At 50.1% G+C, this 27,454-nt stretch overlaps 1 long non-coding RNA gene across 5 annotated transcripts in view; it reads right to left on the bottom strand.

Annotated features, from left to right (window-relative positions):
- Positions 1 to 27,454, bottom strand: part of LOC125084894 (uncharacterized) — a 45,867-nt gene that overhangs the window by 8,298 nt on the left and 10,115 nt on the right. For 4 of the 5 annotated variants that reach the window (XR_007122729.1, XR_007122731.1, XR_007122727.1 and 1 more), the window contains one exon: positions 84 to 213. The exons of the other annotated variant lie outside the window; for it this stretch is intronic. This is a non-coding gene — a long non-coding RNA (uncharacterized LOC125084894). The remainder of the gene's footprint in view (positions 1 to 83; positions 214 to 27,454) is intronic. 5 annotated transcript variants of the gene reach the window in all.

Raw genomic sequence — 27,454 nt, 5'->3', positions numbered from 1 at the left:
AAGCCTTCTCTGACCATTCTAGCACTAATTGAACTCCCATGCCCTGTACCTTCTATACAACCAGAATAACAGGGACCATTAACCTTGGAAGGGCCTCCGAGGTCACGGGTTCAACCAGAGTCTGTTCAAACTCTGAAGTCATGTTTTCCAAGCTTCAGCATTCAAGCACGGTTTCCCCTTCTATCCCAAAAGAGAGCGTTCCTGTGAAACCTTCTATAAGCCAAAATGGCGTAAAACAAAGAAGCAATTGCCATTAATTTATACAGGAAAAATTTTGAGTGTACCCTGACCCTAAGACAAACCTCTCAGGCTATTCTGATACCTTAGGACACATCATGCTAATGGAGGCACAAGATAAATCAGGATAAAGCACAGATGTTCCCAGACACAATCCGAAACTAGGCAGGCTTGAGGCAGAGAGATGCTGAGTGTGGTTCCCAGAGAGGGAGCCCGGTGGGGCTCAAAACAAATTCTGAGCACTATTTTTGCTTTTCCCTTCTCTTCATGATAGTGAAAATCCTCTCTGGACTTCTTTCAGTTGGTGAAAACAGGTAGTGATGTAGGTCTTTTGTAAACAAAGGGGCAGAAGGTGAACTTTCTGAAAAGTGACGGACCCCCATACCCCCATACCAGCTTCACAACCCATGCCATGTCCCAACATCGCCTATAATGTTGTTTACTTCATATTTTTCTTTAAAAGAACTTCTTATTTTTACTTATTATTAAAAAAAAACTTTATAGCACTACAGTAACCATAAAACCAACCCTCACCTGCCCAAAAAGGGAAGTAATTATAAAAATAAGTAAAATTTAGGGGCGCCTGGGTGGCTCAGTGGGTTAAAGCCTCTGCCTTCAGCTCAGGTCATGATCTCAGGGCCCTGTAATCAAGCCCCGCATTGGGCTCTCTGCTCAGTGGGGAGCCTGCTTCCCCCTCTCTCTCTGCCTGTCTCTCTGCCTACTTGTGATCTCTGTCTGTCAAATAAATAAAATCTTTAAAAAAAATAAGGAAAATTTAAAATTATGATCTTCAGTCCTGGCTGGATACCCCCCACCCCGGCCGCCTGCTGACAGAGCTTTTGGGCTTGTGGTCTCCTCTCTCTTCGTCAAGAAGGCAAGGACGAGAAATACGCATTAGGGAGGCGTTAAAGATATGCTAGCACCAACCTGAGACTTCCTCTTTGATAAAACTAGAAGAATCAAACAACTCAAAAATGTGGGTGCCTGGGTGGCTCAGTTGGTTAAGCGACTGCCTCTGGCTCAGGTCATGATCCCGGAGACCTAAGATCCAGTCCCGAGTCAGGCTCCCAGCTCCACGGGGGGTCTGCTTCTTCCTCTGACCTTCTCCCCTCTCATGCTCCCTCTCACTCTCTCTCTCTCTCTCAAATGGATAAATAAAATCTTAAACACACACACACACACAACTCAAAATGCCCATCAATGGAAAATGCGTGTATCTTTTAATTGCGGAAATATCCATAACATAAAACGTCACCATTTTAACCATTTTTAAGTGTACAGTTCAGTGGCATGAATTCTATTCACACTGTTTTTGCAACCATCACAGTCCTCCATCTCCAGAATGCTTGTCATCTTCCCAAACTGAAACTCTGTCCCTATTAAACGGTAACTCCCCATTCCCCTCCCGCCCCCGCCATTCAAGTGCCATTCTACTTTCCGTCTCTATGAAGTTACCTGCTCTAGGGACCTCACGTAAATGGAATCACACAGTATTTGTCTTTTTGTGCCTGGCTTATTTTACTCAACATAATTCCTTCAAGGTTCATCCACGTCATAGCATATGTCAGAACTTCCATTGATTGATTGATTGGTTGACTGATTTCAGAGAGAGTGAGGAGAGTGCCTGTGTGAGCAGGGGGAGAAGGTGGTGAGCAGAAGGTGAGAATTTTCAAGCAGACTCCCCTCTGATACCTGACCAGAAACCAAGAGTCAGATGCCTAACTGACTGAGCTACCCAGGCGCCCCTTATTTAAGATTTTTATTTATTTAATTTATTTGACAGAGACATAGCATGCACAAGTAGGCAGACCAACAGACAGAAGGAGAAGCAGGCTCTCCACTGAGCAAGGAGCCTGATACGGGCCTTGATCCTAGGACCCTGGGATCATGACCTGAGCCAAAGGCAGATGCTTAACCAACTGAGCCACCCAGGTGCACCAAAGCTTTTTATATTTTTAAGTAATCTCCACACCAAACATGGGGCTCAAATCTATAGCCCCAAGATCAAAAGTCATATGTTTTTCCAACAGAACCAGCAAGCTTCTCCCAGAATGTCCTTCCTTTTAAAGGCTGAATAATATTCCCCCATATGTATATTCTACATCATGTTTATCGGCCAGTAGACACCTGGGTTGCTTCCACCTTTTACACTGTAGTCAAAACAAAGGAATTTAAGTGGCTCCCAACAGTATAGATGACTCAGCAATATAATCTTATGTGAAATAGTGAATCCAAAAAATTTACATACAGCCTGATACCATTTTTTTAAAATAAAATTAAAAACTGTTAAAGTATTAAAAAAAAACCTTTTTAGGGGTACAAAAAGGTACAACTGTATTAAACTATATTAAAAGGAAAGCAAAGAGATGATGAATACGGGATTCAGGACGTCAGCTGCCTCAGGTCAGAGGCTGGGAAGGGGATGGGGGGACCATTTGCTTCATTGTTAGTTACTGTCAAGGTCTTAGATTTTGTTTTGGATGATAAATTCATGGGGTGCTTATAATACTATTTTAAAACAACAAATAAAAATAAAAACTACATAATAAAGTGGTCATGCAAGGACCAAGATGACATTTTGTCATCTACTGAGAAATACGATTAATCCAGTCCTGTGAACCTAACATTCAGTGGTGGGGGGAAAAGGGGAGGGGGGGAGAAAGAAATGGACAAGAAAATAACTTTCTCACTATGGGATTCAGGGTGATTTAATGTCTTGTCAATGCACCATCGAAAATCATCTGGCATCCTGCCAGAGGTACGGGTTCCGCACTTGGGTAAAGAGCTCTGAAATATCTCTACCACCAGTCTGCCTGCTTCCTCTCCTGTCTTGCGGACCTCCAATGAGAGGGAACTTGGGACTTCTGGAGGCACTTACCTGGACAGATCCTTTTGCTGGGAAATTTTCCCTTGCATGGAGACAGTTCAGCCTCCCTGCAACTTCTGCCCACTGTCTTGCTCTCACCCTGGTGCCTGGCACAGGCTTGGGCACACAGGAACCCAGAATTTCCATATCAACTGTTTCATGCTTGAGCCTCAAGCCCCAAAGCAGAAGCCAAGCCAGTGTTTCCAACCATCAGACAAAAGGATTCTCAACATGTCTGGGACAGAGCCTTTTCTTCTCAGAAATCAGTTTCCCATCTACCTTGTCAATTGTCAGTGAGGATGTGATTCATTTTGTCCAGGCTTTATTTCTGTATGTCCATCCTAACCACAATTCTAACCACTGCTTTCCTCTAAATGCATCTACCAAAAGCTAATCCTTTCGTTGGTCTCTCATAGATCTCTTCACTTCTAGTGAGGTTGAAATCAAACTTAGACACATGCTCATAAATAAATGTTCTAAAAAGCCGTGTGTGTGTGTGTGTGTGTGTGTTTAACACACCTGAATACTTGAAGGTGGGCTAGAATTTCTTAGCCATATTTTTACTAATCCTTGGGCTGGGATTAACTGAGACTCCTTGGTCCAAAACTCCTAACCAGACTCTATGGAGCCCCCTCCCAGCTCTAACCAGCAACTCTCTTCTCCTGGCAGAGTCCCCGGCCTTGGGAGCTTTGGAACAGGAATGGACAGAAGGAGGGAAAGGGATGAATATAGGCCCGAATGTATCTCCATAAATCCAGGTCCTCAGTGAATCTCAGAGAACTAGGGTTGAGGCTACCTTCACCCCCTCTCCTCTATCTGAAAGCCAGAAGCAGTTACTGGGGGAGGGACTAGAGACCCTCAGACAGAGGCTGACTCTGAGGCCTCTGCCCTCTTTTTGCACGACTGGGGTTGAGGAAGAGCTGTGAACATTGGTGACTCAGGTAGCTGCTTGGCAGCCTGGGTCCTTAAAACCTGGACCCTGTCCAGCTCGGAAATGAGCCCCCTGCCTCCCATTGGACACGGGATTGTCTTCAGGCACAGCTGACTCCCAGCTGCTGAACCTCTGCCCCTCCCCCATGGGCTGCCATAAAGGGGGCCCACCCAGGATCACCACAACAGACCTGGGAAGGAGACAGTGGGCTTGGGGTCTGCAAAAGTTCTTGGTCTGCCTTTGGAATGTCAGCTTGACCCTGGCATGATCTTCTTAATCTTTTTCATCATTTCTGAATTCTGTATGTTGATGGGAGAAATTTGGAAACTATAGGCAAATATAAAGAAAATTAAATCATACATATTCTTACACCCATAATACATCTCTATATCGCTCTGTATGGCTGGCTTTATTCTAGTCTTTTTGTTTAATCTATAGATTTATTTTTGTTTCATAAATATCATTTTACACCTAATGCTTTGTATCCTACTTTTTTCTTGCTATTATATCTCAAAAATGGTTTTTGTGTGATTAAAATTCTTTGAAAATCCGATTTTTAGATGGCATAAGTTAGCATAAAGTCCACAAGCTTCCCTCTCTCCCTTCCACCCCCTAGTTTTCGAGAGTTCCTAGTACACGGTCTACGGAGCTGTAACTGTGGTGACTTTTCCAGCCAGAGGTTGGGGCCTTTCTAGGGGCAAGAGGAGGGCTGGGCCAGGCCATAGGAACTCTCAAACTGGGGTCCCCTTTCCATCTGGAAGCTGCTCCTCCCCCACCCCCACCCCTCAGGTGCAGAGAGACTGAAGGGGAGTCTTTGCTCTGTGTTTATCCCCCACCCTAGTCACACAGGAAGTCCGTGCTCTGTCCTCCCTCACCCCACATCTTCCTTGGGAAGGGGGTTTCCAGGGTTTCTGTGGTTGCTCAGGCAGCTCCTGGCCACTTCGGCCAGCCTCAAGCATCCCGCACCACCTCCTGCTTCTCGGTTCAGGCAGCCCTGGGCCTGAGCTGCTTCTCCCTCTCCAGCCCCCCATGCTTGTGTTCCCTCACGCACACGCGCTCTCTCTGTCATAAATAAATAAAAATCTTTGAAAACAAACAAACTGGGGCACCTGGGTAGCTCAGTGGGTTAAAGCCTCTACTTTCGGCTCAGGTCATGGTCCCAAGGTCCTGGGATGGAGCCCCACATCGGGCTCTCTGCTCAGCAGGGAGCCTGCTTCCTCCTCTCTCTCTCTCTGCCTGCCTCTCTTGCCTACTTGTGATCTCTGTCTGTCAAATAAAATCTTAAAAACAAAACAAACAAACAAACAAACTACCCCTCCCTCACCTGGAAAGCTTCTGGGAGTCTTTGTCCCCAGGTGAGGGCCTGCGGACAAAGGGGAATGCCTTCAACCTCCATGCCTGAACCTGATTCAACAGAGAGACAAGGGGCCACTGCCCTCCCCTCTCCCCCAGCAACTCCTTTTGTCCCAGGCCTTCTTCCCAGCCACCAAGGTCCCTGTTCTGACTGTGCACGCCCCCAGCCTACTGCCTCGCCCAGGACCACCTCCCCACCAGTGGTCCTTGGCCCACGCAGGCAGCTGATGGCAGCATGAAAACTCCTCTTCTGTGCCATGAGGAAATCTCAAAGCCCAGACTCTAGAGGCAGGCTGGTGACAGGGGCCAAGCATCAGAACTCCGTTTAACCTGACCCAGCGAACAACGAGGCTTTAACAGTTGCTCCCAGTGCTTCTCCCTGAGCCCCAAGCAGTAACAGTCCTATCAATAGCTCATTTTTCAGGCACCTGGCTGGCTCAGTCAGAAGAACATGTGAATTTTGGTCTCAGGGTTGTGAGTTCGAGCCCCACGTTGGGTATAGAGAATGACTTTAAAAAAATGAACTTTAAAAAATCGCTCATTTTGTACAGTACTTTAAACAGAGCTTCATATGTATCTTCTCATTTGATCTGCTAACGTTGCTATTTGGCAAGTAGCATGGGTCTTATTTTCCTCATTTACAGGTGACAAAACTGAGGCCTCAAGTGGCCACTGGTGATGTCAGAACTTCAGTCCTCTGGTCGGCAAACCCCAACCCAGCCATCCCCTCTCTCCTGGCCCCTCTGGACCCTGAGAAGTCAAGTTCCCTCTGTCTCGGCTTCCCGTGCCCGCAGACCTCAGACGGAGGGGACCCCCGGCTTTTCCAAACCTAAATGGTGCCAGGTGCCCACCCAGAAAAACCCTTCTCCATCCCAGCATCCTTCGTCTGCGTGCACTCCCCTTAGCAGACTGTGCTGCGAGGGGTGGGGAGGAGCTCCTCATTTTGAAATCTGTCCTAATTGATTTCTCTCTGATGAGTGCCATAATCCTTTCTGGCTGCCCTTACAGCTTCTCCAGTTTCTTCAGACGGCCCCTCCATACCCTTTCTCCCAGCCTCCCACATATTCCCTGGGCTCGAAATATCTTTCTTGATTTTTTTCCCTGGAAGCCATCATCCATGACAGGCTTATGACCCACATGTCCGTCAGGAGAGAACTACCTCCCAGAGCCCTCCACACAGGGGCATGCAGGTACACACACACACACACACACACACACACACACACACACACACACGCATCCTTGAGCGGGGGTGGGGGTTGTTCACCACATTCTGCTTTGTACACTTTGTCCACTCAGTACAAGTCAGACTGAGGGAAGCAGCAGCTTCAAGGATGAATCGAAAGAATTCTGCCTGAGGTGAGGCCTTTCTTGCCAAATCCATCAGAGGCTTGCTGGGGGTTAAGGGAAGGCGCGAGGCCTGCTGCTCATTCTTTGCTCAGCCTTGGGACAGCTGGGGCGGGGAGACAGGCTTGCCTGGGTAACCCCGATCCTCTGGCTTGGGAAGACATATTCTCCTAGGCCACTGGCTGCCTTTCCCTTCAGGACCCCTATCTCCTCCACCGACCCCCTTACTGGGAGGAGAGCCACAGAGGCCAGGTGGGCTGAAACTGACGCCTCCAGTCCCAGAGCTCCGATTCCGGGCGGGACCAGAACTCAAGCCTCCCACCCTCTCCCTCTTGTCCCCCCTCTCATCCAGCCAGCTCTGGGGGAGGGAGGGAGGGAGACTGGCTGGGTGCAATGCAGTGTTTCTGGGGACTAGGGGGGCAGGGGAGTCCATTCAAATTGACAAAAATAGAACATCAGCCTCATATCATTTTTCTCAAAACAAGATTTATTGAAGTTCTGTCGGTGAAAATCGCTGCTGTGTGGAACGCTTAACTTATAGATTAGATTACTCAGTCGTGCCTTACTACATTTTTCATTAGAAAAATATTGGCTGGGAGAGTTTGACCTCATAATCTCTGCATTTTAAACAATAACCAGAGGAAAACCAAATAGAAGGCACAAGTTAACGGGTTTTCCCCCCCAGCATTTCCCCCTGGGAGAGATCCGAGCGAGGCCGGGAAGGGAACAGGAGCGGAATCTGCTGCGTGAGCAATTCCCCATCTCCCGACCCACTCCCCAGAGGCTGCGGGAGGCAGCTTGGGGGGGGCGGGGGGGAGGAGGTGGTGGGACGGAGGGGGGGGCAGAAGTAAACCAGGGCTGAGCTGAGTTTGCTGCTCGGGTGGCCCAAGTTCAGGGTGGAGACAGAGGTTCATATACATTCACCCCATGGAGGAGGGGCAGGAGTACCAGGAAAGAAAGGCTTTTTCTCTGCCCCAGGCAGTGCCCAGTCTAGCTGGGGGACACAGAGCAATAGACAAGACCCTAAAAAGTTCAGAATCCCAGGGCAACGGTAGGGCTCCATCCAGGCTGTGAGAGTGAAGGGGAGAGGGCACAACTGACCCCTTCATTCCCCCACCCCTGAGGGGCAGTCCCTTTGGGAGGACTTAATGGTGGAGGGAGCTTCTCCAAGGCAAGGCCAGCAGGGACAGTCTAGGATGGCCTCAGGCTTTCTCACTGTTCTTCTTGACGCAGGAACAAAGTCTCCTGGGGGAACCTAGGCCTGAAGGTCCTAGGCCCGGTGTGGTGGCTGGCTCCAGGGAAGGGCAGGGGACCGCCCAGGTACAACTAGATCCCTGGCCACTTCAGACTGCTGATCCTGGTCCTCAGAGAGCAGCACCCCCAACCCGCCTGTGTCTCGGTTTCTACTTTCTGAGGCTTTGGTGATTTCCAAGTTCTGACACAGTCATTAGTTACAAAGAGCAATTATTTTTTTTTGTCATTAAGTCATTTTTTAAATGGCTCCAGGCGACATCACAGAACAAAGAAACAAAATATCCATGAAAAGACTTAATCACAAATTACTAATAATTTCACCCCTCCTCCCTCCCCAAATCGTGAAATCTGAGCCCCATGAAAAGGGAGAAGGTCTCCCCAGCCATGAGCTCTCCATGGCTCTTAGGCACCTAATCCATCATGGGGGGTGCATTTCCTGCCCTTCTCTGAGCCCCAGGGTGGGGGGGGCAGGGAGTCCCCCATTTCTGACCTCTGAAGTCACCTTCTGCCCATAGATAGAACCCCTTAGCCAACGAGGGGTTGAAACGAGGGGGGGATTTGAAAGTGAGTAGGGGGACCCCATCCAGAGCCCCATACCTTGGGCCCCTCCTCCCAGGCCGGCATTCTCCCCAGCTGGCATTCCACTCTGGGCCCTTTGAAGCCTCAAGGGCCAGAGCAGAGGAGCCGCCCCCCTGCCGTGGGGCTCCTCCAGTCTCCAGCTGGAAAACAAGCCGGAGGAGGAAGTAATCCTGGAGGGGAAGCCCCTGAGCCCCCAAACGTGAGGAAATAAAATGTGTTTGACACCAAGATGTATGGGAGGAGGGGGAAGTCTAGGGTGTGGGCCTCTCCATCCGGCCAGGCTTTCTCATAGAGCTGATTGTGGTTTCCTTATCTGACCCTTGTTGAGTGAGAAAGGGGCTGCGCGGAGGAGGAGGCAGTCTGGGAAGCCCTATCTCAGTTTGAGAACAAAGGTGGGTCTGCCAGGAGGATGGGTTCTGAGACAGGGCACCTCGTAGGAACTGCCTCCACTTGCCCTGTCTCTCTGCTCAACACGCCCAGGCCCCCATAAGGGTCAGCTTAGCAGTCATGGAAGGAAGATCTTGTGAAAGATGGCACTGCAGGTCCAGAGCTGGGGCCCCTGAGAAGGAGGGGTATGTGTCCAGGGTGGGAGTGCTGCTGCGTGGCCCCCAACCTCAAAACCCAAGAAATCTCTGCAGGCTCTCCTCATACATCAACTCTGAACCAACTCCAGAGTGGACCTGATCCCAGCACTCATGCACTCAGCAAATGCTCATCAGAGGCCTACTATGGACCAGGCTGCAGGAATGTGCAGGGGCGATGAGAGACCTAGACCCCACCTTCATGGACACCTAGTGTACTTTTCTAGAGTTTTTTTTTTTTTTTTTGAGATGACCTGGATCAAAGAGAAAGTCAAAGCCATGCCCAGTGTCCTGTCCAGCCTGTGCTTACTCCTTGGCTGTTTGGACGTTCTTGGTTGTTTCCTGACTCCCCAATCAGAACATTTCCTTAAGTACGGGTCTCATGGATCTCCGAGGCCCACCTCCTTGCCAGCCCTGGGTACCTGACTGAGGTGGAAGTGGTCACAGGTGGCAAGAAAGCAAGCAAGCAAGCTTTTAATAAACAGAGCCTACTTATGGGTTTGAAGCCATTGTTCCCACCTCACATGACCAGGGATGACCTTAAGTATAAATGTCTAAAATATTAGAATCATAGTCACTGTCCCAAGCAAGAAAGCTCAGAATTCAAATAATCATCCCTGGCCACACATAGGTACTCACTCTCCTTTTGCTGCCCAAACTGGCCTCTTTTACCCCTCTTAAAACCTTTCTGACTGAGGAATATCTGGGAATATGCTGAGATTTGGGCTGCCTTTATTAAAGACTTTTCTTTCAAAGGAATGGGCTTTTCTTGGAGGTTATCTGCTCTAGTCTCCTGCTGCCCAAGGCTCTATGCTCAGATCTGCAGGATGTGTGTGCCTGGGGGATGATTCACTCTGAGTGTAGCAGAGACTGCTGGTTCTCCCCCAATATCCATTCTCCCCTGCTTTTATTTTTTTATTTCTTTTCAAGATTTTATTTATTGGGACGCCTGGGTGGCTCAGTTGGTTAAGCAGCTGCCTTCGGCTCAGGTCATGATCCCAGTGTCCTGGGATCGAGTCCCACATAAGGCTCCTTGCTCGTCAGGGAGCCTGCTTCTCCCTCTGCCTCTGCCTGCCATTCTGTCTGCCTGTGCTCGCTTTCTCTCCCTCTCTCTCTCCGACAAATAAATAAATAAAATCTTTAAAAAAAAAAGATTTTATTTATTTATTTGACAGACAGAGATCACAAGTAGGCAGAGAGGCAGGCAGAGAGAGGGGGGGAAGCAGGCTCCCTGCAGAGCAGAGAGCCCGATGCGGGGCTCGATCCCAGGACCCTGGGATCATGACCTGAGCCAAAGGCAGAGGCTTAACCCACTGAGCCACCCAGGTGCCCCTCTCCCCTGCTTTTAAAAATAACAAACCTTCAAAGTGTTAGGTGGAACCTGGCACTCAGTTTAAGACTACATTCCCCTTGGGGTGCCTGGATGGCTCAGTGGGTTAAGCCTCTGCCTTCAGCTCAGGTCATGATCTCAGGATCCTGGGATTGAGCCCCGAGTCAGGCTCTCTACTTGGCAGGGGGCCTGCTTCTCCCTTCTCTCTGCCTGCCTCTCTACTTGTGATCTCTCTCTCTGTCAAATAAATAAAAATTAAAAAAAAAAAAAGACTACATTCCCCAAACTCCCTTGCAGCTAGGTGTGTCCAGGTATCTAGATTCTAGCCAATGAGATGCAAGCAGAAGTCATGTTATACCTTTTGGCCTCAGCCCTTAAAACGAAGGAGTTCACCCTCCACCTCCTCTACTCCCCCTTTCACTCGGTGTAAAATGGACATGGGAACTAGAGCATCCCTCTTAGAGCTCAAGATAAGACCATGTATTGAAGACAGTATAGCAGGAACAGAGGAGGAGATAGTGACCTTGACACTGTGGAGTACAGCTACCTTCTTTGCTCTGGATTGCTTCTGCTTGGACTTAATGGGAGAGAGAAACATGCTGGTTATGTGCTTAACCCACTGTCACTTGGTAATTTGCCTGGCTTCTTTCCTTTTGCTTCCCCAAACAAAGGAAAAGAAAATGACCTAAGGCAGCACTGTACAGTACAATCTGAACCACAGGTGTTTTTAAAGTGTTCTAATAGACATATTTTTAAAAAGTAAACAGGTGGCGTGAATTTTAATAATCTATTTTATCTCATCCAATATGTCCAAAATATTCTTTCAGCATGTGATCAATCTAAACAATTACTAAAAAGATAGTTTCCATTCTTTTCATCATGCTAAGCTTCCAAATCCCGGTGTATGTCTTACACTCCTGTCTCAACTGGACTAGCTGCATTTCAAGTGCTCAGTAGCCACATTTGGCTCATAGGGACAGGACTGGCCAGCACAGGTCTAAGGGAACTCCCAGAGGTTGAGCCAGTGGGGGACGGAGGACCAGCCCTGAGCTGAACAGCGTAGCTACGGTGACCAGAGCTCCTACTGCTACAAAGAGGGCCTTTTGGCAGTTAGCCCAATTGTGGCCAGATGTCTGCCATACTCATATGCTCTGGCTCCAACCCACAAGGAAAAAATACTCTCTACCTCAGTTTCCTATATTGGACCCTGGAGAAGGGTTATTTTAGGAAACAAGCAGACCCCTAGGGAGATGGAGAAAGGGAAATGTAAGTGGAGTGTGGATTCCCTCCAGTCACCACTTGGCCTGTAATCAGGTATGATCACAAAGGCAGTAGGAGAAGGGGTCCTCCCTCCTAGCTCAGAGAAGCCCGGGGCCACCACACGTTCCTCTAGAGCTCACCTGAAGGATCAGGTTCATCCCACATACTTGTTGGGATTAAGAAAAGAACAATAATACTAAAACAAAGGGAGTCCATATTAACCAATGCAAACCTTGTCACCCAGTACTGCATCTGGACAGTTGGACATCTCTGCCTTAGTCACAGCCACCTCACTTGTGACCATAATTATTATTACCACCACCCAGTGATACTCCCATCACCCCCAAAATTATTGCTTCGGCACAGCTAGTTTCAATATTACCATGTTTCACTATGACGGCAACCATCTCCACTTACTCCCTTTATCCTCAGAGCAGCAATCACCACCACCACCATCAGGACTGCCCAGCACCCCAACCCTGCTATCACCAGGATCATCCCATCCCTATCATTATCAGCCTCACAGCCACAACCACTTCTACCATCACCATAATAAGTATTAAGACCTCCAATATCTCCTTCTCCTCATTTTCTAAGGTCACCCTTAGCTTGCCCCTGTCCTAACTGGAAGACCTTGGAATGTCCCCCAAATTTTTGCCTGCTCAAATAATCTCATGTACCCCCCGTGCCTCAGCATCCCCCTCACTCAACCATCCTTGCCCTAGAATCAAGTTTTCATTGCCCTATTTGAACTTTTGGATTCCAGACTCTTGCCTACCCTGACTTATCCATTGAAATCTACAATCCCTTTCTACCTGCTTGGATGCTCTGGGTTTTGGACCCTTGGTTGGTCTTGAACTCAGAGCCTTGGGCATCCTGCCATTAGTTACAGAGGTCTGCCTGGCTAGACCTGGCGAGCTTAGCATTGCTGCGCACTCTCAGGGGACTAACACCCTGCCAACACCTTTTCTTGGATTTTTGCCAAGTGAAAACAGGCTGCTTTTGTATAGCTCATTCTTAGAGGGTGATTTGGTGACTCCCAAGAGAAAGGCTAATCTGATGACTCCCAGAGAAAGCTGGGAAAGGGTATGTTTTGGCAGGACTTACCACAGACAAACCTAGGGCATAGAAGTGTGAGAGGAAGGAGAAAAGGTTGAGGGGAGGGGACAAGCTCTTGACTCTTCCTGGTTTGTCCAGTGGAGATTACAATGAGAGAATGGCCCTCACATATTTCCCTGTTGACACCCAGAAAGAATGGGAATGCTACTCTTTTATGGAAATCTTGCAGTAGAGAGAGACCCTGGACATCTCCTCTCTCTTCCATGGACAGTGAGATTTGGGGGAGCCGAAGATCCTCTGGTGTTAGTGATGGCTGCGGCCATGTCAGGGGCAGCAAGAGTTCTCATCTCTTCCCATCCCGGTGCTCCAGCTGGGGTCACTAGTCACTGTCTTACCCTCCCAGGGATCCACAGGTAGGCAGGTTTTCTGTACATACTCAGCCCATCCAGTTCCACAGGTTCACAGGGAAGGAAAGGATGTATATCTGGATTGAGTTTAGATCTCCGGGTGCATCTTTTGATCTGATCATGTTACCCTCCAGGAATGGGTCTCTAATAGCTAGATCTGAATCCCAATTATCACTGGGTTGACGGTGAGGTAGGAAGGAGGGGACTGGATCCTTGTTTTCCATGTATTTTAAGACCAGACCCCTTCTCAGTGCCCAGCGAGAGGTTCTGCCCAATCCAAAAGGGATTGATCTCCTGCCTATCTGCACAGAGGAAGGGGTTGGGGGCTCCATGACATGTGAGTGAGTCTGCCTACACATTGGGGACAGCCAAATGCTCCTTCATAGTGACCCTCCTCCCAAATGCTGGGCCAAAGGACTACCAAGTGACTCAGGGAAATGGTCAGGTGGAAAGGAGAAAGGCAGCCACCTCCTGTCACTACAAGAGGAGGACCCTCTGGCCATGGACATATCAATTAATAAAAGCAACCTCTGGAGCACCCGGGTGGCTCAGTTGGATGGTGACTTGGTTTCAGGTCAGGTCACGATCTTAGGGTCATGAGATGGAGCCCCACTTCCAGCTCCGTGCTCATCAGAGGGGATTCTCCCCTTCCGCCCCTCTTCCCACCTCATGCATGCCTTAAATAAATAAATGAAATCTAAAATAACACACCTAAGATCAGAGATAAAGTCCTCCCTGCTCCCCTCTCTCATGCTTTCATTTGTTCTGCGTGTTCATTGAGCAACTACTACATGCTGAGCACCAACTGAGCTGGACTTTGGAGACAGAATGTAGAAGACTCGGCTCTTGCCCCAAAGGAGTCCCCAGCTGTCACTGAGAAAAGGAGAAGGAAAAGGCACCGTTGGCCTCCCCAGCTTGTCAAGGGTCAACCAAATGCCAGAGTCTGTCTCCCGGAGAGGGCGGCGGGCAGCATTTCAGCAGGTAATGGATGAGTGCTGCTGCGCCCTGACAGGGACATCACCTGCAATTGGTTCCAGTCATCTATGGAGCCGAGCAGCTTTGAAAATTGTGGGAGGATGGTGACAGAGGAGAGCTGGCCCCACCCCTCCGTCCCTAATCTATCGAGATCCCTCTCTTGAAAGAAGCAGGGGATGGTCTCCCATGGCCAGAAGCAGAGAAAATCCTTTCTGCCTCTTCTCCCTGCTGGGCCGATCTCTGCACAGGCCGGAAACCATCCCCAGGGAGGGAGCATCGAGGGCCCTGGGGGAGAGGGCAGAGGCCACAGGCAGGGGAACGCCAGCTCATGAGGTCAGATTCCAGAGCAAACGGCAAGCTGTCTCCCTTTCCTGGCTCTGGAAGGATGAGAGCGAGGGTAGGAAAGGAGGGGATATGTCAGAGTCCCCATGGGCTGGGGGGGACCCAGCAGGGCCTGCTTAAGCACCCTCAGGACATTGCGTCTGAGCCTCAGCCGGATAAAGGGAGGCCGGAGGCAGCCACTGAGTGAGCGCTGCCCTCCGATTTTGCTATGTAGTCAGAGTCCCATCAGCTCAGTCTGAGCTGGAGAAAACCTGGCAGAGCGTCTGGACCTCCCTCATCATCTGGAAGGGAAACTGAGGCCTAGGTTAGGCAAGGACAACCATAGCTCCTCTCTCTTCTGTTGGACCGGCCTGTGGTCTCCCTGGCTACTCTTGATACGTGACATGTCTCCCTCAGGGACTCTCTAAGCACATTCCCCCAGATGGGCAAGTTCCCACCTTGGTCCCCAAGTCCCAATGTGAGCAGATCTCAGGGGACAGTTTCAGATGTTAGGGACAGCGGTGACACTAGCTGTGCTGATGGCCGCCTGGGACTCTGGTGAACTCGAGACTCCTCCCACCCTCTACCCCTCACCCCTGCCAGAGTGTAGCCAGGGCCCTGTCCTGAGCCATTTGCCTCCCGCTCTCCCCCAACATGTTCAGCCCCTAGCAGGTTCACTATTCCGTCTCCTCATGCCTTCGGAGCTTACTTTCTCTCCGCTCTCCCTGCCAAATCTACGGCCCCCTTGGCCCTCCTTGTCCCTCTAACCCTCTGCATGCCTCCCTCAAAATACCGGGCCACTCCCCATTTCAGGAACTCTGTGGTCTTCTGGGAGGCAAAGGAATCCCATGTCTGCATCCCAACAAGCCCAATCCGCCGTTCCCTCCACCCCTGCCCAAGCACAGTACAGAGATGGAGCTGGCCTTCTCCTCAAAGGTCTTCCCGTCTCCAGGTCTCCCCTGTCTTTGGCCTATTTGGGCACGAGGGCTTAGGAAGTAGGAGAGAAGAACCTTCCGGGGAATGCCAACGACACTCACTTACAGGCACACAACCCGCAGACACACACAAACTCCTAGCTCAGGTCCACACGTCCACGCGCACGCACGCTCGCAGACAAACACCTGCTTCTGTCCTATTCGTTCATTTGGTCATCCTGGAAGTGTGTGCAGAGCTACTACTGTGCCCCACAAACTAGGCTGGGAGCTAGTGTTACAGCCGTGATGAAGACAGACGTAGACAAGTTGTCCTAGCCTCCACAGGGCTCACAGCCTAGCAGGGATCAGAGACAGTCCACAAACACTTCCACAAAATGATTAAAGACATCGAAATTGTAGTAAGTGCCATGATGGAGAAAATTCCTCTGGACTTCAAGGCAGTAAGGAACTCACCCAGCGCCTTCATCTAGTTAGGCGGATGGCACTCTGCACAGGTGGGGGGCTGCGTCTTTGTGGAGGAAGGGGCACCTTTTTCTAATCCTCACAAAGGCACCTGACAGGCTGGCAGAGGACTGAGATCTAGCCTAGTTATGGTGGGGGTGGGGGTCATTGTCACATCTAATACCTCTTACCCAATCTCATGATGTCTCAAGGCCAATTTCAGGGTGATTCTCACTGTCACATGTACAATACTATGCAATGCCCTAGCATGCCCTTGCTCAAGCCCACACACTGCTTCAACATTACCCCCAGGCTCCCATGGGCTCCAAGCCCCTCTTACAGACATGCCCCTAAAGGGTCCTCACAATCACATGCAGATTCTCACCTGTGAACTTGTCCCAGGTGCAGACCCCACTCCACCACAGTCCCACATAATCCTTCACATCGTATTACACACACGACTGCTCTCACACCATGTCACCCCTATGCCCACTGCTTCACTAGAGGTACACACGGTCCCTCACACCCCATCACACACATACACACACACACAGCCTCTCACACACACAGGCGGCCACGCTCCTGTTAGGCTTCTGGAGACAGGCGTGTGCAGCCCCTGATCACAGCTAAATGTCAGCGAGTCCCTCTCCTCCCAGTTAGAGATGAATTGTTGCTCGGGAGATATTTCATCCTTAATGCCTCCTGCTTGAACTGGAGCATGCGTCTCGAGGAGGTTACGTTTTTCCCAATCCGTCTGCTGCCCCCCAACTGGCCCAGGGAGCTGCCCTCCTGCCTCTCAGCTTTCATGGGGGGAGAGGAGGGCTCCCTCTCCCCTTACAGCCTCTCCTCATCCTTTCCCTCCCCGACAGCTCAGCTCCTGGCAAAAGAACAAAGCCTAGGCAGTCTCTCAGGCCCCCTCCCCAGCTCCCAGCACAGGAGGTCTCCCCAGAGCCCAGGGGCCATAGCCTGGCCACACCCCACCCCTGCCCCAGCTGCTAGCTGCATTCAGGGACCATTGGACAAGACCCATTGCCTAGAAGAGTTGAGTGTAGAGAGAGGGGTCTGGAAATGAAAGACAGCTCCTCTTAAGGTCTTCTGCACCCACAACCCTCCCCTTTGTAAACTTAAAAAAACAAAAAAAGCCCAAACGCTGCGGCTGTGAGAGTAGGCTGGTACAACATTGCAGGAGGCAGAAGTATCCACAGCTTCTACAAGGGGGATCCCTTTTGCCCCGGCATTGCCATATTCAGTAATGTACGATAGGAAATAGGCAAGGATAGTCCAGATGATTTACCTTCAAGGGGCTCATCCCAGTTTATAAGACTGAAAAATTGGAAACGACATCAAACACCCCATGGTAGGGATTGGGAGTGGCACAGGCAGCAGTGGAAAGGCACGCAGACATTAAAATGAAGGCATGGAAGAATGTTCAGCATCGTTGGAAGATATTTACACAAAATGTTAAGTAGAACAAACAGGTTGCAAAAGAGTATGTGCACCAAATGCGATGTGGGGACTGGTGGAGTCCTGAAGTCAGAAAAAGACATTCGGGGGAAAACCAGTGAAAGCCAAATCAAGTCTGGTGCTCGGTGACTCCTAATGTACCAGCGCTGGCTTCCTAGCTCCGACAAATGTCCCCGATAACGTAGGATGTTACCACTGGGGGAAGCTGGCTAAGGGGAGTACAGAAATGCGCTGTACTACCTTCATGAAGTTTTTTTTTTTTTTTTTTAAGATTCTATTTATTTATTTGACCGACAGAGATCACAAGTAGGCAGAGAGGCAGGTGGGGTGGGGGCGGAGGTGGGGGGGGGGGAAGGAGTAGGCTCCCTGCTGAGCAGAGAACCTGATGAAGGACTGGATCCCAGGACCCTGAGATCAGGACCTGAGCCAAAGGCAGAGACTTAACCCACTGAGCCATCAGGCGCTCCTTTGTTAAGTTTTCTAGAAACATAAGATTAGGGGCACCTGGGTGTCTCAGTGGATTAAAGCCTCTGCCTTTGGCTCAGGTCATGATCCCAAGGTCCTGGGATGGAGCCCCACATAGGGCTTTCTTCTCAGCAGGGAGCCTGCTTCCCCCCCTCTCTCTGCCTGCCTCTCTGCCTACTTGTGATATCTGTCTGTCAAATAAATAAATAAAATCTTAAAAAAAAAAAAAAGAAAGAAACATAAGATTATTCCAAAATTGAAAGTTATTTAAGAAACCATTATGTGGGGACGCCTGGGTGGCTCAGTTGGTTAAGCAGCTGCCTTCGGCTCAGGTCATGATCCCAGCGTCCTGGGATCGAGTCCCACATCGGGCTCCTTGTTTGGCGGGGAGCCTGCTTCTCCCTCTGCCTCTGCCTGCCATTCTGTCTGCCTGTGCTCGCTCGCTCTCCTCTCTCTCTGACAAATAAATAAAAAATCTTAAAAAAAAAAAAGAAACCATTATGTGATTCCCCCACTTCGTTTTTTAAAAAAGTATGTATTCATCAAGTTCTGAAAGACTGCTCACCAATATGTTAACTTTAATAGTAGTGGAAGGGTGGGATTAGAGGCAATTTTAATTTAGTTTAATTTTGATCAGTTGATCATTTTGATCAATACATTTGGTTCTTTTTTCAGATTTATTGATATATACATGAAATATTACATTGTGTAAGCTTACAGTGTACAATGTGTTGGGTACACATACTGCAACATGATTACCACTAGAGCATACTGTATCTTTTTTGTGGTGAGAACATTAAAGATCTACTCTCTTTGCAATTTTCAGGTATATGATATGCTGCCAGTAACTATAACCACAATGGTGCACCTCAGATCCCCAGATTTTTTTTTTTATTAAAGGAACATGAACTATTGTGTAATTAAAACAAAAATCAAACTGGAGGAAATCCGGTAGGGATGCTGAAAGCAGCTTAATTCTAAGCCACCCCACCCAGCCTCATCAGTCCCTCAATGCTATTAAGCCCAGCCATTCTGGACAGTTTCTTTTACTTCTCTCCAGCCACTAATTGGCATGACCACCCTTCACCCCTGAAAACTCCAGAATTTCAGAATCTGCAGCTCTCTTCTTTGATCCTAATCTCCTATCCTTTGCCTCACTCTTTTCCTCCTTTCCACTAACTCATTCTCTAGTCTCTTAAATCCTCCATGTTCCCCCAGCCTTTACTTCCTTTCTCTCTACCCTGGCTCCTTACCAGCCATTTCAACAATGTGCTTCCTGCCATCCCGCCTACAATCTCCAGCCTTAAGCAACACTGCCATCCACTTTCTGGCTCCTACACCTGGGGTGCTGGAACGGGTGAAAAAACTGGCCCATTTATGCTGCCTCAACTCATGCTTCACCAGTAGGCATTAAAAAAAAAAAAAAAAAACCCTCATTTCCTCATCTATAATGGAGTCATGATTATGATTTCACAACCACTTCACACTTTCTCTAGAAGTCTTCAAGTCTAAATTGACCAAGAATATGGAGTCCAATCTTCAAATAATGTTTCCCTCTCCGCCTGGCCCCAAACTCATCAGTTCATCCCAGAATTTCCCTATTACTCATCCATTTTCTTCCCTCCTGTCCCCAAGAAGAAGAATCTTTCCTCCTTATTAAGGGCCCAATCTCTCCAGCATTTTCCAGAACTTCCTCCATTGAGCATCTTCTCCTACATCTTGTCCATCTTACCTTCCCTCCCTTTTTTTCCTGAACTTTTTTTTTACGATTTTATTTATTTGGCAGAGCATGCACAAGCAGAGGGAGCCACAGACAAAGCAAGAAGCAGAGTCCCTGCTGAGCAAGGAGCCTGATGCGGAACTTGATCCCAGGACCCTGAGATCATGACCTATGCCAAAAGTGGACACTTAACCAACTGAGCCACCCAGATTTCCCTCTCCCCAACCTTTTGAATGAGAAATCACCCTAATTGTCTCTAGTTCTTTGCCATTCACTCTTCATGCAACATCCCTACCACCCTGTGGCCTCTTAAAATTGCTTGTAATCTTGGCATTGCCAAACCTGCTGGCCATTGACTCTGTCTTCTTCACTGATCACTCTGCAGGATTTAATACCAATTTCCTCTCTAAAAACCTCCATCATCTCTAGGTAACTAGCTTCCCTTGTTTTCCTCCTAACCTTCCAACTATTCCTTTTTAGGCTCCTCTGACTCCTCTCTCCCCTCCAACCTCCCAAATACAGAGATCTTCCAGGATTCAGCTTCCAGTCTTGTCTTCCTCTGCCCTTTTTCTATCTCTCCAAGCTCACCACTCTCCTGGCTTCCATGAGCCATCTCTTTGGAAGAATCGTTAACTGACATCTTCCAAGTTCCTGTCTGTAATGTCCAACATCCTGCTGAGCATCTCTGAGCAGATGTCCCCAGACACCTCAGACTCATCATAACCACCATCATCTCCACCGCCTTGCCCCAACAAGCCATGCCTTTAGACGTCCACCATTCTTCCCAATAATCAAGATGAATACCTAGGAGTCACTTGGACTACCTCCCTCTCCCTCACCCCACCAAATCCATTCACCTGCCAGGGCTGACCACTTCTGCATTAGCCCTGTCTCTTGCCCATACTCCTTTGTGTTCCACCTTCTGTGCCCCCATCTGGTTCTGGCCTTCCTTATCTGGACTAGGGCAATATCCTTATCTACGATCAGCCTAGGATCGCACTGCCTCTCAGCCTGCCCCACCCTCATCCATCCTAGCTGAGTAACAGCCCACAGACTCTAAAGCTGGAGTGACCATGTACTTTATAATTTAAATCTGGATGCTTTTGAGAGTAAAAAGGGGTTCTGTAAAGTAATAATAAACTTTAAGAATAAAAATAATAGGGGTACCTGGGTGGCTAAGTCAGTTAGGCATCTGACTCTCGACTTTGGCTCAGCTCATGATCTCGGGATCCTGAGATTGAAACTGGCATCACGCTCCACTGCTTCTCTGTCTCTTTCTAAAATAAATGAATAAAATCTTTACAATTAAAAAAATTTTTTTTAAAGATTTAACTTATTTATTTAACAGACAGAGATCACAAGTAGGCAGAGAGGCAGATCGGGGGGGCGGGGGGCAGGGGGCAGGGAAGCAGGCTCCTTGCTGAGCAGAGAGCCCAATGCAGGGCTCCATCCCAGGACCCTGAGATCATGACCTGAGCCGAAGACAGAGGCTTAACCCACTGAGCCACCCAGGCATCCCAAATAAAATCTCAAAAAAAAAAAAAAAAAAAGAATAAATAATTACAGTGGGGTAAAAGTCATAAATTGGAACTGCCCTGGGCATAGAGTCATCCTACCAAAAGTTCACGTCCCTTTCCTGCTCAGAGACCTTCCATGACTCCTACTGAATTAAGCTGACATTCCCTTTGGCATTCAAGACCTGCCTTTTGGCTTCTACCCCAGGCAGCCCACTCTCTTAATAAGCAGAACTCCTCAGTGGTCCTTGAACGTGACTCATGCCCCAGTCCAACACCTGTGTTCATGCTCTTCCTTTCTTCAGGAAATCCTTATTACTAAGTCTGCTCCCCAAATCCTGTCTTATTTCAAGATCCAAACCATACAATGCCCTCCATGAAGTCTCCCCTCATCCTTTTCTTGTACCTCTGTTGTAGCACTCTGCACTTTACCCTTTGTATGATCTTCTCTCTACCCCTGAATGTATCAACGACACTGATCTGTGATTGCACGCGGCCCGCTTCCTGCCAGCTCTCTGGCTGGGCAGCTGCTTGCAATGTGGCCTGGCATTAAAAGATGAGCCGGGACAATCCGATTTCTTCTCCTGGGAATTCGAACTATGAAATATGGAGAGACTAGAGCAGTTAGCCGAGGTGATGCAGAGAGAGACGCAGAGAGGCCGGCTGGTCAAGTGCAAGTCACGGTTATGAGAAATTATGAGGGAATCCAGGAAGCTCTCGATGTTGCACAGAGGTCAGAAGCAGTTATGAGCTGGGGCGCCAGAAGCCGCCCTGAGTGAGGGTCCTGACTCCTCCACTTCCTGAATTGACCCTGGGGCAGGATACCAACCTCCTGGAGCCTCAGTGTTCTCATATGTAAAATGGGGTAATGATTTTCCCTAACTCCTCGAGTTCTTAAGAGGTTTACTGAGATAAGCATGGAAACCAATGTGATGGGCATTTGGTATGTGTTCAGAACTTGTTAGCTATCATTCCTCCTCCTCCTATAATAATAATAATTGCTTTACTATTAATGAGAAGAGACACACACAAAGGAAAAGGAGACCCTATGGAGTGCCTTTTGACCTTATCATGAAAGGGAAGTTAGTCCCCAGAGCTGCCCTGGTCCCAGAGTGCTTTCTGAGCTCAGTTGCAATTCCGAGTCCTGTGCTTCAATACTAAGGTCCTCCTTTTTCTTGGAATTACTCAGTATACTTCTGTTTCTTGCAACAGAAGGACCCCGTCCAGACTCCTGTCTTCCTCTTGCGTCTGGCCTTAAGCTCCTCACAGTTCAGTATAATGAATGCTCTGCCTACCTCAATACCCTGCCTGGGCCTTGAACACAGCTGATGCTTATTTCTTGATGAATGCATGAATGAAAGAATGAATGCATAAGATTTTAAGTCCTCTCTAGGGAACCTACAGAAAGGCTATTTTTAGAAGACCAAAATCAATGGGGTACTAGGTGAGGGAGAGTCAGCCTTGGTCATGGCTTCAGCCCTCAAAGCAAGAAAGGAGGGAAGCCAGGATGAGGGTAGCTTCCTTGAGTTCTGGCCTTACCCACATGCTGCCAGGCCTTGCCTCCTCCTTTCCTCACTCCCTCCCATCCTGCAGGATGAGGGGTAGTGGGGTCACAGGAGGGAAAACTGAGGAGAGAGATCTGGCAGGCCAGGTTGCCAGCCTGCTGAAACAGAGTAGGGTATCACTTACCAGGCCTGGCCCCTCCCCTGTCCAGTCTCATCCACTCCACTTCTCCACCCATATCGCAACCCCCAGCCACACTCACATCTTCCCACACCCTTACCTTCACCACGCACTTTCCTATTATGTCTGTACGTGCTATTCCTCCCCCCCTCAAATGCGCTTCCCTGCCCTCGCCTCCAGTGAAAACTCTTGCTGGTCTTTTAACACCCAGCTCAGAGCCAGCCCCTGTTGGAATCGTCCCTGGATCTCCCAGACACGGTTAAATGGCCCTGCCCTGCTCTGTGCTTCCCATCCTTGTGGAGATGCTTATGAGCCTTTTACCAATTACCCATGTATTTGTCTGTCTTTCCCTGAGAGGGTCTCGACGACAGGAATTGTGTCCTATTCATCATTGTGCCCCCCGTGTACAAATGCAGCAAAGGACGGGGCACATAGTAGGCTTTCACTAAGTGTTTGTTGACTGACTATGAATGTATAAATTGATGAATCCAGTTTCTCCCAGCTCTGGGAGCCCTGGATCCTGCTGTCTCCTCTTCTCTAGCTGTCTGGGGGCACTTCTTGATGACTTCTACAGTCTCCTGATGATGCCTCCCAAAGGCACCACTACTCATCCCCAGTCCTGAGCAGCATCCAGGGTCCCCCAGGCAGGATACTCCAGGGTAATGGTTCTGGAGCATTGCAAGGCCAGAAATTTGGGGTTTAGGTACTGAGCAGGGACCAGGGGAGAACAAGGACAAAGTGGGGTAGGTTGGGGACTTGAATGTCTTCATGCCATTTGGGTCCTGGCGGGCAGGTCCAGGCTCTCCCTCCCAGGCAGGCCTCTGACTGGGCTGCTGGGCATGGCTGCCACTTGCCTGCCCTCCTATCTCCCCGGGTCCGTGGCTGAGCGGCTGGCAGAAGCAGCACTGGGCCAGCCCAAGCAGACAGCCTTGCGCGATTGCTGGCTCCAGGCCTCCCAGCCCAGCTTGTAGCTCCCCCCAGAGTGGCGGGATTGATTGGCTGCAGCCGGAATGGGCACCAGTCTCCCTGGCTTGGACAGAAACGGGGCCATCTGTTACACCTCTAGTTAAAAGTACATAAAGTTGAGCATTTGTGCGCCGACAATACCACCCCTGACACCCTCCACGCGGCACAGCGCTCCGGCTCCTTGGCAGGCTCGCGCTCCGCGACAGGCCGGCAGAGCAACGCCTACACGCTGGCTGGGTTGGCACCACCGCAGGCACCGCGGCTCCACCCTCTGGCGGCCCGGCCCAGCTGGGTTAAGCGGAGGAGCCGAGATCCCCACCTGTACTGGGAGGGAAAGGCAGGACGTGGGGGCAGGGTGCAGAGCAGTGGGTGACTTCTGCCCCAGTTCAGGGTGCCCAGGCTGCAGGTGATGCCAGACCTCACATTCTGATTTGGGAGGACCCAGTCTGGAGGGCGCAGGCTTCAGGTGGGACCAGGCTAGCTCTGGGCTCAGGCCAGATCTTGGGTTTCCTGGCCGAACCCGATCAGAAGAGTCAACCTTGTTACCCAGTGAGCTCACGTGACCGGACTTTGGGGCCCCATGGTGACGTCTTACACCCACCATGAGGACAGCCTTGGACGAGGCTGGGTTCTGGACTTTGGTCTTCAGTGGTAAGTTCTACATCCTGATTTCTGAATCCCAGTTTCTGGTTTCTGGCTTTGGGCCTGGATATTCAAGGCATTCCACAAATGTTTTTTCCCTCTTATCTTCCTCGGGCACTCTACCTGGCTAGGCCAGCTTCCCTACTCTGAGACGGTTGCTCTGCTCTGCCCTTTTCCTCGGGTTGCTTGCTCACTCCGACCTGGAACACTCTATTTCTTCCTGCCAAACTCTCCATTCTTCCTACCCTTCAAGGCCTAACTCTAGTCCCAACTCTGCCAGACAGACTTCTCCCAGCTTTGATTCACCCTGAGACCTCCTCCCCCACCCGAACGGTTTCTCCTGGGCTCGCCCAGGGTGAGCCTTGAGCTCTTCCTGAACAGGCAGAGCTGGGCTGGCCCTTGCTTCACCCACAGACTAGAATAGGGCTGGGCACACAACGCGCAGGAAGGTCAATCAGGACTTGCCTGAACTCAGCTCAGCTATGGGGAGAAGGGAGACAAGGACTGTGGAGTTGCACAGGCTCTCCCAATAGCTACCCTCATGACCTTGCTCGTTAGAGCCCAGCGAGCATCTGGTCATGTACACAGACAGCTCCAATGCTCTTTTACTCCTGTGTCTGTTCAATGCCTATTCATTAGACACGTGCTATGTGCTTCATTCTGTGCGGGACATGGAAGAGGAGAGGGAATGGTTAAAAAAAAGATTAGACACTGTCCTCGCCCTTCAAGAGTTTACCTGTTAGTATAGGTCACGAGACAAGTCCAAGTAATCACTATAATGTGATGAACCAATCTGTATCAACAGAAGGGCCTTTCGTCTTCTGCAACAGGAGACTCTTGGAGCTGGCAAGGACCCAGAAGGTCAGAGGCTCTGCTATCCCATCCCTGGCCCAAACATGTGTATATGCGTTACATGACATGACATGGTAAAGCTCTTACTGGTACAGAGGGAGAGATAGTTAAATGATGAAGTTGAGGATGACGACGACGACAATAAAAAGGAGACCATTAGCCTTCTTGGCTGGCGCTAAGCCATACTTGTATACTCCACCTGTTGGGGAAGTTCACTCCCACACAGGACAGCTCATTCCATTGTTTTCACTTCTACCCTTCAGGAAGCCATTCACAAGGATAAGCTGAAGTCATCCTATCTCCACTCAGCAATTCAAGTTGGTAATTCCACCCCTGGGACCACACGGCAGAGCAGGGACTAGGGTGAGACAAATGTTCTGAGCACAGAACTGAGGTCCACAACACCGAGAGCCAGTCCGCCTTCCATCCGGTGCCCCAGGCACCTCCCTTGTCTCCCCCAAGTCCCAGCCTGGCCACCATCCTTCCCCAGCCAGCCCCGGGTGGAAATGGTCAGACTCTTCAAGTACCCTTAGCCTCCATTCAAGCTTCACAAGCAGCCTACAGTATCATGGGGTGACCTGGTACAGCCCCAAAGATGAGGTGATGGGGGCAGAGGAGGACTGAGAGTCATAGACGGATATTAGCCCTAACAGGGGGACTTACCTGCCCACTCCAATCCTTTCCTGCACAACACCTCCTTCTGGCCTGGCCTCATTGTCCCCTTCCCCTTCCCCAACAGCACTGGTACAAGGGCCTAAGTAAGGCTGGTGTTCCCAAATCTGGGCCCTAAAAGAACCCAGGCAGTGGGATCTAAGGGACACTGGGCAGTAAGCCTGGAAATGGAAATTCATGTGACTATTTCTCCTTCTTATGTGCATCCCCAGGGAGGTATGTGCATGGTTAGAAAGCAGGAACATAAAGCTTATAGGCCGTGGAAAACTCTGGAGGATGGGGAAGGGAGAGAAGGGGAAGGTAGGGAGCGGGAGGGCAGGGTTGGGGAGGAAGGGAAGTAAGCAGAGTCTGAGGACAGTGGGATCCACAGTCCTACATTCCAGCTGGGGCACCTTCAACAAGCCACTTTCCCTTTCGGAGTCTCATGGCACCAGCTGTAAACTGGACTAACAAGACTGCTTGCCCACCTGCAGGGAGGCCCATGGAGAGCCGCCAGCGACGGTCCGGTCCAAAGAGAGCTCTACCTCATCCACCTGCCTTCACCAGTGCTGCAGGTGGAGCCCAGAAACACGGAAACCTTCTGGGCTCTGCTCGAGCTGGAGTTGCATTCTACTCCCCAGCCTGGGCTGGGGTTCAGCTTGAGGGTCTATGTTGCCTAGACCCACTTTTGTTGTGGCCCCCCTGTTTCTCTATGGTCCTCTTGGGCCACATCTGGACAAATCCTTGCTTTTTTTCCTTTCTGTTTAAAAAGCCCTGTCCCTCCCTCCCCCAGAGCCTCTTCAGCCTCCCAACAAAGAGCCCTGAGAGGAAAGCCATTACGGCATTTTCCTCCTCCCCACCCCCACCTGACCCCCCAGGCACAAACCAAGGCCCACAGTCAGTTAGAAAGGCGGAGGGGGGCTGGGGTGGACTCAGACTCAGCTCTTGCGAGGCCCTCCTCCCAGAGCCATCATTAGGAGGAGCGCTCAAGCGAGAAGGGCTGGGGGTGCTCAGGGTGGGCACGGGGTGCACCTGGCTGGGGTCCTTGCTTTCCCCAGGCCGCCAGCAGCAGGCGCTGTGGCGGAGGCGCCCTCAGTACCCGAGCATTAACTTAAGAATAGCTCACACTAATATCCCTGGCTGTGTGGAAACAGCGTTTTATTAAATGCTTCACACAGATTTGGTATAATAAAGATGAATATATTATATCCTTTGTCTCCCCCAGAGTGAGACAATAATAAGAGAGGAAAAAACCAATAAAGTGAAACATAAATACAATATAATGGGACTTGTGCTGAGGGACGCATGGCCTGTCGGGGCTGCCACGGGGCGACCTTGCAGCAGGAGCCTGGGGACGGACCGCGGGGGAGCCGGATTCCAGCCCCTCCCTGCCCAGCCAGGGTCCCCAGGCGCCAGCATCCAGCCTGCCCACCTCTGATCCCCCACAGCCAGCCCCACTTCTGCAGCTGGGAGGACCCTACCTCAGGCAGGCGTCCCGGGAGAGGGTGAAAGAGCGGGCTGGGGGCTGGGATCATGGCCATACTTCTGCCATGAGCCCTGTGCCTTCTCCCTGGTGCTCCTTCTGTCCCTGGGCCCAGGACTTCTGGGGACGTAGCTCCCT

Source organism: Lutra lutra, chromosome 14 (assembly GCF_902655055.1).
Source record: "Lutra lutra chromosome 14, mLutLut1.2, whole genome shotgun sequence".
Lineage (NCBI taxonomy): Eukaryota > Metazoa > Chordata > Mammalia > Carnivora > Mustelidae > Lutra > Lutra lutra.
The sequence above is the reverse complement of the archived record's forward strand: the minus strand, read 5'-3'. Positions and strand labels throughout refer to the sequence as shown.